Source organism: Cupressus sempervirens, chromosome 3, assembly GCF_028749045.1.
Source record: "Cupressus sempervirens isolate cs-2001-9-10 chromosome 3, ASM2874904v1, whole genome shotgun sequence".
NCBI classification, from domain to species: Eukaryota; Viridiplantae; Streptophyta; class Pinopsida; order Cupressales; family Cupressaceae; genus Cupressus; species Cupressus sempervirens.
In genome coordinates this window covers 487,927,743-487,941,819 of record NC_143120.1, presented here as the reverse complement: position 1 = coordinate 487,941,819, position 14,077 = coordinate 487,927,743, and positions in this window count along the sequence as shown.

Sequence of the window (14,077 nt, the reverse complement as noted above, 5' to 3'; positions counted from 1 at the left end):
AACCAAGCAATGAAGAGTTTGTAGTATTAACCTTATATATCTCAGTATTAACCAAGAAGTTAAGTAAAGAAGACATTTTAGTATTAACTGAGTAGTTGGTTAAAGAAAGGTATCCTTCTTGCAGTAGTAACCAAGTGGTTGAGCATCAAAGGACTCACAATATTAACTGAGTGTTCAATCTAAATATTGACTAAGTGACAACAACATGCATTTGTGTAATATTTAGTTGATTGAGGCTAACTATTTGGAGGTTTATTAATTATTTGGAAGGGTATTAAAGTTGAATTATCGTAGCTTATAATATATAAGAGATATCAAGTTATGAGGATAAAAATATAAGTTGTTATCTATGTGGAATAAGTAGATATGTGAGAGAAGGAAGAGCAAGAAAGTGTGGAAGACAAGCTACAAAGAACATCTGACTAGTAAGGATCAAAAGATCAAGCCAGAATAGAGATCTGAATATACAAAGATAGTTTCTTCTTCAATCAGGTCAAATTTTTGTTACCTTCTAACCATTTTAGTAGTAAAGAAATCTCTTAACATAGTTGACTTAATAGTCATATTGTAAATCCTCTATCAAGTTGACATTTCAAGTTGAAATGTTTGAAGACCTCTAACCAAGACACTCCTAATAAGGTGATCTAGATCCTCTAACAAGGTCATACTTAATAGTATGTTTTGTAACCTTTGATAGGGTTGGCTCCTAACAAAGCTCACTTCAAAAGAGTGAAAAATATTGTAACTATTTGCATGGTGGTTTTTCCAAATTAGGTTTCCACGTTAAATATTAGTGTCATCTATCTTCATTTTATTTTCTTTATGCTTTATATTTTTGCAACTAAGTTACTAAAGTTGATAATAGATTAATAATCATAAGATTACTTTGTTAACTAAGGGATAGTAATATTATTGTGTTAACAGAGTTGGATAGTTTTGCATGATTAGTGGAAAGTCTTGATTTGACATCTAAGGATAGTGAATATATTTGTGGTAATTGATTCACCCCTCCCCTCTTAGTTATACTCTACATTTCCAACAACTAATATTAGATCTTTGTGTGCTTGTAGGAAAGGTTTCAAGAACCTAAGCTAAAGATCAAGATTTCTTATAGAAGGGAGATTCCTAAGCTTAACAAAGAAAAAATGTCAGCATGGCAAGAATTTATGAAGTTGCATCTATCAAGCATCATTGATATTGGTTTATTACTTAGAAAATAGATGTGTGCCACCACCTAAACCTATGACTATGGAACATATGAAAGAAGCTAAGGATCAAAATATAATGATGATTGATATAGCTTCCTCTCTAAACTATTATAAATTTGATGAGGTTAAAGATTGTCCTATTGCATTTGATATGTGGGAAAAGTTTCAAAAAGTCTATGGAGGTGATAAAAATGTGCAAAGTGCCAAGGTATAAATTTTGAGAGGAAAGTTTGATTGAGTGAAAATTAAAGAAGGTGGGAACAATGTCCAATATAGTGAAAGAATAAAAGAAAGTGTGAGTGCAATCATAGCTGCAAGAGGATATATAATTGATAAGACAATAGTCAACAAGATACTGAGAACTCTTCTTCCTATTTATGCATTAGAGTTTCAACAATTCAAGAAATGAGATGCAATCCAAAAAATTATATAACATTGGATGTACTTGTGGGAAGATTAACTTCTTTTGAGTTGGACAACTTTGATCACTATGCGCCTACTTTTAGAAATCTTGAATATGCATTCAAAGCCAAACTAACTCTTGTTAGAAAAGAAGGAAACTCAAAAAGAAAATAGGTCAACAATGATGAAGAAGATGATTTAGATGAAGACCTTGTAGTTATTGAAGCCCTACTTGCAAAAAAAGTATCAAAAGGGAAAGGAAAATATAGAGGCAAGTTTCTATTGATTTGTCTCTCATGTGAAGAGGTTGGTCATATTTATACAAGATGTCCAAACAAACAAGACAAAGACGAGAAAAGGAACAATAGGTTCAAAGTAAAGAAAGACATCAAAAGCTACAAAGACTATGAAGACAAAGGTAAGAAATTGTGTTACATTGCTAAAGATTCTGATAGTGGTGGTAATGAAGAATAATTAGTTTATATTGTTATTAAGGATGAATCTAATAATGAGATAAATGAAAAGATGGAACTTATCCCTCATGTCAGAAAAAATGATACATGGGTCATAGATTGTGGTTGTTCTCATCACATGACTGGTGACAAAACTAAGTTTGAAAATTTAGAACACTATGATGGTGGAATTTTTAGATTTGGAAACAATGAAACATGTCATGTAAAAGGAAAAGGAATCATAGTATTAACTAAAGGAATTAAATGTGAAAATGCCTATTGGGTTAAAGGATTAAGACATAATCTACTCAGTGTAACACAAATGAAAAATATAAGATACATGGTAGAATTCATGAATGTAAAATATAAACTATTGGATGGTAAAGGAAACTTGGTTGGAATTGGAAATTAGAAAAAAAAGGTTTTTTTTTTACCTAGATCTCACTAAAAGTACATGTTTATTATCTCAGATAGAGGAAAGTTGGCTATGGCATAAAATGATGTGTCATGTTAACTTTGATAACCTAGTTACCATAAACAAGAACAAAAGAATAAGAGGCATACCTTATATGAAGAAACCTAAGATGGGAATGTGCAAGCAATGCCAAATTTGTAAGATGAGTAAATGAAGTTTTAGAAATAAGTCCTACAATTCTAAAGAAAATTTTGAAATAGTTCATATAGATATTTGTGTCCAATAGGTATATAAAGCTACTGTGGAGACATATATTTTATTCTATCTATTGATGATTATTCTAGGATGATGACTGTAATTTTTTTGAAAGATAAGTCTGATGCTTTTCAAAAGTTCAAATGGTATTTGGCTAGAGTTGAGAAAGAAACAGGGAAGAATCTAAAATGCATGAGATCATATAGAGAAGGAGAATTCATCTCAACTAAATTCAATGAGTTCTACAATGAAAGAGGAATCAAAAGATAGGTATCAACACCACAACTCTAGAGAAAAATGGTATAGCAGAAAGAAGGAATAGATCCATCATGCAATGTGCAAGAACACTAATGACTAAGAAAAATGTTGCACCAAAATACTGGAGAGAAGCAATCACCACAGTAGTTCATACACTTAACAGAGTTCATTTGAAGAAAGGTACAAATAGAACACCTTATGAATTATGGTATGGATTTAAGACTAATGTTTGTTATCTTAGAGTATTTGGAAGAAAATGCTATATCTTGAAAGATGTAAGGAAAGGGAAGCTAGATGAAAGAAGTGATGAAGGTATATTCCCAAGGTACTCAAACAAAAGTAAAGCATACAAATGTTTGAATATTGCTACTCACAAAGTCATTGAAAGTGCACATGTGAAGATTGATGAGTTTATAGAAAGAAGTGAAGAACAAAGTAGCAAGGAACCAAAAGACTACATAAAGTTTTTTTTACTATGATGAGGAACTTGAGACTTTACCTCAAACAGTTGGAGACAATTAGTAAAAAAGTGAACCTAGCAAATCACTGGCAATACAACCCAAGTCATACACTGTTCAACCAAAGTTGTAGCAATCGACACTTCAACCCAAGTTGTAGTCACATATAGTGCAACCTGAGTCATAGGAAGTGCAACCCAAGTCACAATTAGAGAAACCTGAGTTACAACCAGATCAACCAAAGGAGCCCAAGAAAAAGGTAGAAGATCTTGAAGAACAAAGTTTAGAATCAAGAAGGAAATATCCATGACTTGAAAAATATGTCAAAAGACATGATGCACCTAAAAAAATAATAGGAGGAGAGATAAAAAGACATATTTACAAGGGAAAAATTTAAAAGTACATGTTTTCTTAGTCAATTTGAACCTAGATATGTAAAAGATGCATTAGAAAATGAAGCTTGGATAGAGGCAATGAATGAAGAAATTGAGTAAACAGAAAAGAATAAAACCTGGTCTCTTGTACCTAGTCCTATGGATAAGAATGTGATTGGTACCAAATGGATATTCATAAATAAGTTGAATAAGAAAGGAGAAGTAACAAGGAACAAGGAAAGGCTTGTAGGCAAAGCTTATGCTCAATAAGAAGGTATTGATTATACAGAAACATTTGTCCCTATTGTGAGACTTGAAGGAATCATAATACTTCTGCCATATGCAACACAAAAGGGATTCAAAGTATATCAGATGGATGTTAAATCAACTTTATTGAATGGATTCCTAGAAGAAGAGTCTACATTAAATAGCCTAAAGGTTTCGTTGATACAAGCAAAAGAGACATGGTATATAAACTTTGAAAAGCTTTATATGGATTGGAGCAAGCTCCTAGAGCATGGTATGAAATACAACATGGATATTTGGTAAGAATTGGTTTTGAAAAGACAAATGATAATAGTAATTTGTATATTGAGCTAGGACCATAGCACAAGATATTGCGTGTAGAAATATTTGTAGATGATATCATTTTTGGAGGACATGAGATGTTATGCAAGTTATTTTCTAAAGAGATGAAGAAATAATTTGAAATGTCAATGTTGGAGAGATTAAATTACTTGTGAGTCTACAAGTTCATCAAATAAAGGATGGCATATACATCACTAGTCAATAAAAGTACATCAAGGAAACATTGAAAGTATTTAGAATGGAAGATACCAAATAAGTTGGAACACCTATGTCTACTAGACATAAACTCTCAAATAATGATGATTCAGAGGAGGTAAATCAGACTACATACGTATTAATTATTGGGATACTTCAATATGTAATACACACCAAACCTAATATTGCATTGACTGTTGGCATAGTTACAATGTGTTGTACTAATCCTAAAGAAAATCTTATGATGGCAATAAAAAGATTTTTGAGATATCTAAAAGGAACTAAAGAATATGGTTTATTGTATAAGAAAGGAGAAAATATTGAGTTTAGAGACTTTACTAATGTAGATTGAAAAGGAAACATTGATGATAGAAAAAACACTAGTGGAGGAGCATTTTTTCTTGGAAAGAGGTTAGTATCTTGGACAAGCAAGAAGCAAAATTTTCTTTCTCAATCTACAGTGGAAGTAGAGTATGTTGCTGCAGTAGTCAATTATTCTAACATAATATAGATCAAGCAATTACTATCAGAAATGAAGAAATAAATCAAGGAACCAATGGTTATCTATTGTGATAAAAAAAAGTGCAATCAATATATCCAAAAATCTTGTGATGCACACAAAGATAAAACACATTGCCATCAAATATCATTTCTTAAGGGAATTGGTTCAAGACAAAGAGGTGAGATTGAAATATGTGAACATTAAGGAGAAGATAGTAGATACATTTACTAAGGCTTTACTAAGGATGCATTTATGTATCTAAGAGGTAAACTAGGGTTAATTCCCCTATTTGATACTCACTAAATAAAAATATAGTGAGACATCAACCAATATCCATTGAAGATCTAGCAAGTTGATGTAGTTTGTCACACTTCATATGTGAAATGTAGAGCATGTTGCATATGAATTAATACAAAGGTACATGGTAACTTCAAATTTTGTATCCTTTGGCATTTGATGTCAAAGAGGGACAGTTTTGTATCTCAAAAAGAAGTTATTCAAATGATGTAATGTACAACAAAGAGGGAGAAAATGATAGTAATCCACAAAAAAGTGTTGACAGGGGAAGAAATAGGGATAAATCCAAGAAAAATATTAGGAGTTGGTATGGATGAGAATCAGAATGAACCTAAGGCTATTATCCAATTTCTCATACTCTTCTTAGTTTATGTTGACATGTTATGTTGCCATGAATGCCAAGGAGGGAGTTTTTTGGAAACAATTTTTCAAATTGTATGTTGTTACTGATGTTACACAAATGTAAGAATTAATTGAGTGATGAAGAATTTTTAGTCTTAACCTTGTATATCTCAATATTAACCAAGCAATCGAGAAAAGAAGACGTTAAAGAAGGGTATCCTGCCTATAGTAGTAACCAAGTGGTCAAGCATCAAATGACTCACAGTATTAATAGAGTGTTCAATCTTAGTATTGAATAAGTGAAAAAGGGATGAACTTGTCTAATATTTAATTTATTGAGGCTGATTATTTAGATGTTTATTGATTATTTGGAAGGGTATTCAAGCTGACTTGTCCTAGCTTATGATATATAAGAAAGGTCAAGTTGTGAGGATTAAAAATATAAGTTGTAAGATGTGGAATAAGATGGATATGTGAGTGAAGGTAGAGAAAGAAAGTGTGGAAGACAAGTTGTAAAAAGCATCTGATTAGTAAGGATCCAGAGATCAAGCCAGAGAAAAGATATGAATCTGCAAAGATAGAACTGCTTCTTCAATCAGGTCAAATTATTGTTACCTTCTAACCATTGTAGCAATAAAAAAATATCTTAACAGAGTTGACTTAATAGTCATATTACAAATCCTCTAACAAGGTGACATTTCAAGATTTAAATGTTTGAAGACCTCTAACCAAGCCACTAATAATAGGGTGATCTAAATCCTCTAACAAGGTCATACTTAACAATATGTTTTGTAACCTTTAATAGGTTTGGATCCTAACATGGCTCACTCTAGAAGAGTGAAAAATATTTTAACTAGTTGCATGGTGGTTTTCCCAAATTAAGTTTCCATGTTAAATCTTGGTGTCATCTGTGTTCATGTTATTTGATTTATTCTTTATGTTTTTGTAACTAAGTTACTAAAGGTTATAATAGATTAATAATCATAAGGTTACTTTGTTAACCAAGTGACAATAATATTCTAGTGTTAACAGAGTTGGACAGTATTGTATGATCAGTGGAAATTTTTTATTTGACATCTAGGGATAGGGAATTATTCTTGTGATAATTGATTCACCCCTCCCCTCACAATTACACTCTACATTTCCAATAGGTGAATCAGTTATCAAATCAATATGACTTTTATCAACCTTATCAAACCTTAAGCATGTGATCCATATAATCAGCAACCATAAGAACATACACATACACAATAACACTAGATATGTTAACTAGGGAATAGAGTATTTTTTATTGGTGAATATTTGTAATTTTACAAAGTTTAGAAAAATTTTGCAAGTAATTTGGCTAATAATTTAAGATTTAATGCAACCAAATCACTGCATTTTTATTAAATTTAGTTCTAAAATATTCAAAATCGCTCAATAATTTATTTTATTAAAAAATTAAACTCAAAGATTTGCCACAATATTTGATACATTATTAGATTTGATTCACCTAAATATTACATATTATCAAAGAAATTAAAATTAATTCACCAATAATTATCATAATTATTAGTTACTTTAGGGATATATTACCAATATATAGTTTTCACTATTGATTTAAAATATAATGCAATTATCCTCATAATTTTCGTGAGATAAAACATGTTCAATTTTGATTTGTAATATTCTATGAAGATTGGTGAACTTCCTATTATTATTGAGATTCGCCAATATTTTCTACTCAAAAATTATGAATCCAAAATAATCACCAATGTAAATAATATTTAAAATTAAAAAATTGAGAGATTTGCTGATAAAAATAATTTGATTTTTTAAAATAATGAAAGATTCGCCAATAATTTGTATTTTTTTTTGAAGGGGGGTTTCTTAAAGTTTACCCTACTAGGAAAACCCTTGATCAGAGGGGAGACCTCAATGGGGATGGTACCCACATTTGATCTACTAATCAAAAGTATCTTTTGAAATATATTGACCCTATTAGGAGTCTATTACATCTGTATAGTGTCTCAATCCTTGTTAGAGGACTTGGGCCTTGTTAGAAGCCTCAATGTTGTTAGCTGTTGTAATAAACAAATACAAAATGTATGTATGATGAGCCCACTAGCCAAACATGTAATATGTAATGTAGTTCTTCAATACAAAGATATAGATGAAAAATCCTCTTTACACTATTATTGATATCTTCAATATCTTATATAGCCTTTTATTCTCATTACAAAATTATCATTCCTCTAATCATACATTAGAATTCACATCACATAGAATTTACATCAATGTCACATTACATTACTTCACTTCACACAAATTTGCATTCAAAATCTTTCCTTTATACCTTGCTAATTTATAATTATCTGCCTAGTTGGCCTTCATGTCTTTATACACTTTACAAAACATAAAATTAGCATTCATTGACTCATGTTTAACATATAGGATGTCATCCCTATTTAGTTGAGTAATTATTTCATAAATAAAATAATTTCTTAACCCAAAATACCCATTTCTCTATCTTGCTTTGTTCTGCCTATATACTATTGTAACTGGTAAACTGGCCATAACTCTATCTAGTACAATCCTACACTCTCACATACATCATCATCATAGAGTCAAGTATTTATGCCTAACTTTTCACATGTCCATGATAAGCATGTGAAGCTCACCAATAAAAACTTATTTATTCTGCCAGATAAATTGTATGATACTTAGACAATTTTCTAAGTATAGATGCAAATACTTCACCTTCATGATCCACCCAGTCTATATAACTGATATGTTTCCATAAATGACAACATCAAAATATTTAACCTAGCCACATTATCAATAAGAATAATTTAATGAAACTCATTAACCTATAGTATGTGGTATATAGTAGATAGGACATTGCACAAGATATCAAGATAGTGGCTAGAATCTCAACAAATTCAAAGGAATCACACATGGTCACTATAAAAAGTATCTTTAGGTATTTAAAGGGTACTAAAGAGTATGGTTTGTCTCACAAAGGAAAATTTGAGCTCATTATCTTCATTGATTTCAACTAGGAAGGGAACATAAATTATGGAAAAAACATGACTATGGTGTGTCCTTTCTTGGAAGAAGACTAGTGGCATGAGTTAGAAGGAAGCAAAAATGCATATCCCAGTCAATTGCAGAAGAATATTATGTAGTTGTAGTAGTGAAGTGCACACATGTTATTTGGATTAAACTACTAATTGAAGGAATTCATAAGAAGTTAGAGGAACTAGTGGTTATCAACTGTGATAACACAAGTGAAATAAACATATTGAAGAATTTGACTATGCACTCAAAGAAAAAAAAAATAAGAGAAAGAGGCAAGTTTGGAATACATACCAACCAAAGAACAACTAGTTGATATATTTACAAATCCTCCTTTGAAGGATACATTTGAGTACCCATTGACACAAAATTCTACACCCTTACTTGAGGTATGATCCTCAAGTGACCTTGTGTAACATGGAAATAACCTCCAAGTGTGAGAGTTATGTTTTGAGGTTGAATCTCTAGAGAGGGCCAACTTCCTTGTAATTAGGATGCACCTAAACTAATACATTTGAGGGAAAAAGAGAGGGAGATGTTGTAGTTAGAATGTTGAAAGAGAAAGATGATGCACCTGACTGAAATTTGGTTACTAACTCTACCTATGTCTGCACTGTACATCAATAAAATATCCAAATACACAACTCTCAACTATGTTCTTATTTACTAAAACTCATATGAAGATCAAGACTAATGAGATGCTATAAGGAGAATGTGTTCACTTATATAAAATTCATAAGCAAAGTAGGTACAACATACTAACTATAGAAAATAAGAAAGAAACATTTAGCATAAGGCAGATAATATGCACAGATACAAAATGCTGAGAATAGGTAAAACATAGAGAATTCTATTAATGGAAGGAAAAGAAATACAAATACAAAGCATAAAGATACTAAAAAAATACAACATATAAGAACCTAGAAAATATGTACAATGATGCCATCTAAAGAGACCAAGCATAACTCAGTTACAATAGTTGAGTTCAAACTCCAACTACATTGGAGTTAAGTTATAGATTTGCAATCAAGAAAAAAATCAAAAAAGATCTGAATATGTGTGTACATTTGATCATAAAATGATAGAAAACAACTAGAAATGAACAACTCTGTAGAAAGAATAGACAACTCAAGTAAAATAAATTAGAAAATCATGATATCCATGTGTATCTGATCCATGAAATGATGGAAAATGGACCAATAAATGCTCTTGCAATCAATAAAATCATGCACATACCCTCTACAAGTGGAAACATAGGAAGGAACAAACTTTACATCACATGAAAAAGCCCAAAAAAGTAGTTTGACATTTAATATTTAGCTCTTAGGTCACATCATAGTCAACATGAAAAAATAACACTGACACAAAAATGCACAACAATTTTTTCCTACACACCATCGCAGCATTAAATTCCTTCTACATAAAAGACTCATAATGTCTTGCAGAGCATGAAAATATGTTGTAGAGCAACATCACAGCATCAAATTCTATCTTCTTGGAAATCCCTACAATCATTCAAGCATGAAAATATCTAGCAACAAAAGATCACATCATGAAAATATCCTACATCGCAAGGACATGTGATGTCGCACAACATAATATCACAACCTACGAGGATCATGACATCGAATGAGAAAAAAGTTGTTCCTTCAATAAGCCAACTCATTCAATGAAGTTCCTTCAATGCCAAAAAAATTGCAATATTTTCATGCACCCAAAAATGCACAACTTTTCCTAGGCAAAAATTACAAAACTTATCCCATTAAATCTATCTTTGATCAATTATCTATAATGGGATAAATGGTGAAAAAATGTCAATAGTACCTATGAGGAAAGTTAAGGGTACTACCACTATCAAGCCTTAAATAGATCAATAGGGGCATGAATCAATCCATGATCTATAAATGACTAATTATACATTGGGTTGATGAGTATATGAGACTATCAATAGAGGGGGTTTTATAGAGACATGATGCATACCTTTGGCATTATTTTCAAGGGGGAGAAGAAAATAAGAAACAAGAAGAAGAAGAAAGTGGAAGAGATGGAAATAAGAGAAGAAAAGTATAAAGGGGAGAAGAAGCATGATGGACCAAAGAAGAATCATGAGAAAAGAAGTAGAAATTAGAAGAGATGGAAAAACTAACACAAAGCAAAAAAGGTAGGTATAAGAAAGATAGATAGTCAAAGGAGGATTTGTCAGAGGATAAGAAGAAATTAAGTAAACTTGTAATATGAGACACCATCTCATGGGTATATGTTAAATTAGAAGAGAATAAGGTAAGTTAGGACATCATTTTCTAAGTATAAAGTAGACATAAGTGATATGGTTGAGTGTTTCCATCAACTCCAAATGGGGAGATTTTTGAGATAACTATCAAAATTATAAGGGACTAGACTAATATAGGGACCAATGTGACTAATTATGACTAGTTGACATTAATGACAAGGTAAAGACATAAAATTGACTAATATGATGCTAGGAACAATGAAGCATTGTGAACACATAAGTGTAACTCTAGTTCACTAGTGTGATCAGAGGAATAAGAAGGACAAGACAAGAAGAGGTGGTTAATGGAGAAATTATACTTACATGAACTCACACTAAGTATGTATGGATATGAAAAGTATTTTCAAGCACACAAATAGGTTGGTATGACTAGCCAACATGAATATTGGATGAAGCATAATAGTAGGATGAAAGTGTAGAGGTAAGATACCTATGATTGCCACATCACAAAGTAGGTGGATCACACCTAACATTGAATTTAAATTTAATGGTAATGGTGTTGTTACATCAAGGATAGACAAAAGAATTTGAATTTGAATTCTTTATAGTAGAGATATCCATCAAAGATCCATGAATTCTATTCATACAAGGTACATCTAAAAAGAGCGATGCAAGACAGAGATAAGAGTATAAGATAGACATGGGTTGGAGAATTCAAAATTGAATTCTCATATTAGAGTTTATAATAGAGCATGTGAAAATGATATAAAATGACTTTCACTTTAAAAGAAGAAATTATATTTTAGAGTGTAAGAGAAAGAATCCACAATGATGAGCTAATTATAATCTTGAGAGGAGAAGGTTAACTAGGAAGAGTCAAGAACAATCTGTGAGAAGATAGTGTGTTGAGGAGATCTAGTATGCCAATTAAATTATTGAAAGAGTGTTCTACACCCAACAAATCCAAGCATAAAGTAATTATGTATGAGTTGTAGAGTCACACGAGAGAAACAAGGCGCACACAAATTAAAGTGTATCTAGGTAATCTATATCCACCTAAATATAGTAACTACCTTGTTTATATAAAAACCTATGTTGTTTTATAACCACTACGACAAAAAGTCATGTCTAGGGAAAATTTTGAAAAGTTCTTTGCATTCAAATCTCCTAATAGGGTGACACATTAGTTTGTACTCCAAAGTTCTTTAACTAGGTTGATCTTAGTCAGGAAATACTCTCACAAGTCTACTCTAAATCCCTTAACAACCAGACACTTGAAAGTGTCCTTGTAATCTTCTAACTACAACAAGATCTTGCCTAGGTGCACTTCAAAAGGGTGCAAATTTTGTGAGGATCATCTCACACATTATGGTTTTTACCTTAGCCAAGTTCCCATGAGATAAGTACTTGAGTTATGCAGTGATATATTTGTCTTAATTATTTTTTCTTAATCTTAACTAATTGAGTTATTGTCATCACTCACTACAGACTAGTGTGAGGAGGAGAACGGTGAAATAAATTTGAAGTTATTTACAATATATCGATTCACCACCTCCCCCCTATCAATATATTTAGCTATGTGTGGACCAATACAAGAATCACTTATGGGATTTACAACATGGTTTAACTACTTCTTGTGTCTTCTATAAGTCTAGTGGTTCTATCAAGCATTGGCATGTCAATCATTTGGTGCAATGGAAACCCTAGTAATTAACATATTCAACTTTCTCTAAAGTGTCTTTTAAAAATAGCCTACAAACTTTTTCTCCTTGTATAAAACCATACTCCTCAGTAGCCTATGAAATCATATAATATTTTCAAAGAATAAGTTAGGTATATATAGTACATATGAAATCTTCTTACAAGGAATGTAATGTGACATTTTGGATAATCCATTGAACCCCACAAATATAAAATCATTACCACCTTGTGTCTTTGATAATCCCAAAACCAAATACATGCTAATATCCTCCCAAGGTCTGCTAAGTACATGCAATGATGAATATAAACCCACATTCTTACTACTACTCTCAACAATTTGAATTTTTTTTATAACTTTGAACAAATTTCATGACATCCTTATAAATATGTGGATAATGACACCTCTCACTTAACAAATTTATTTTCTTGTCACTACCAAAGTGTCTTGAAAGTCCTCCACTATGTTTCTTCATAATAAGATTATCCCTCATTGGTCCTTTAATTATGCATAATTTAACTTCTTTGAAAAACACATCATCCTAAATGAAATAAGTTGAACAATTGCTTTGGTCCATTGTAATAGGTTCCTTACAAGTTTTCCATGCTTTTGTAAAATTGGGATCTATTCCATACAAGGTCTTTAGTTCATCAAACCTAAGAACTTCTATTTTATCTTTGTTAGAAAATTCCTCCTTCACCTTAATGCATCAACTACTCTATTTGATTGTCCACTCCTATGTTTTAACATAAAATTATAACTTTATAAGAACTCAACCCATCTTACATGTCTTTGATTTAGTTTTTCTCAACTTATTAAATACTAAAATTTCTTATGATGAATATACAACACAAAATCCTTAGGTAATAAGAAATTTCTTCACTTCCTCAAAGTTTGAACTATGCCATAAAACTCTTGATCATAAATTGAATATTTTCTCTTGACATCATTAAAAAAAATTTTGTAAAAAGAGATAGATCTAAATTCTTGATTTAACATAGCTCCCATTGTATTCTCACTTGCATTAATATCCACTTGAAACACCTTATTCAAATTCAATAAAGCCAATACTAGTTGTTCAAAGAACTTATTCTTCAATAACTTAAAACTTTGGTCTACTCCATGTGTCACCTCTCATAGTCTCTTTCATAAGAAACAAACCAAACTAAAAATATTGATAAACTTATGGTAAAAATAAGCTAATCCACAAAATTAACTAACTTTCCCAACACTCTTTGGTGTAAGTCATTCCAGAATTCCTTTAACCTTTTCAAGATCCATCTCCAAACCTTCAATTGAAATCACAAATCTAAGATACAATATCTCTTCCTCAATAAGTACA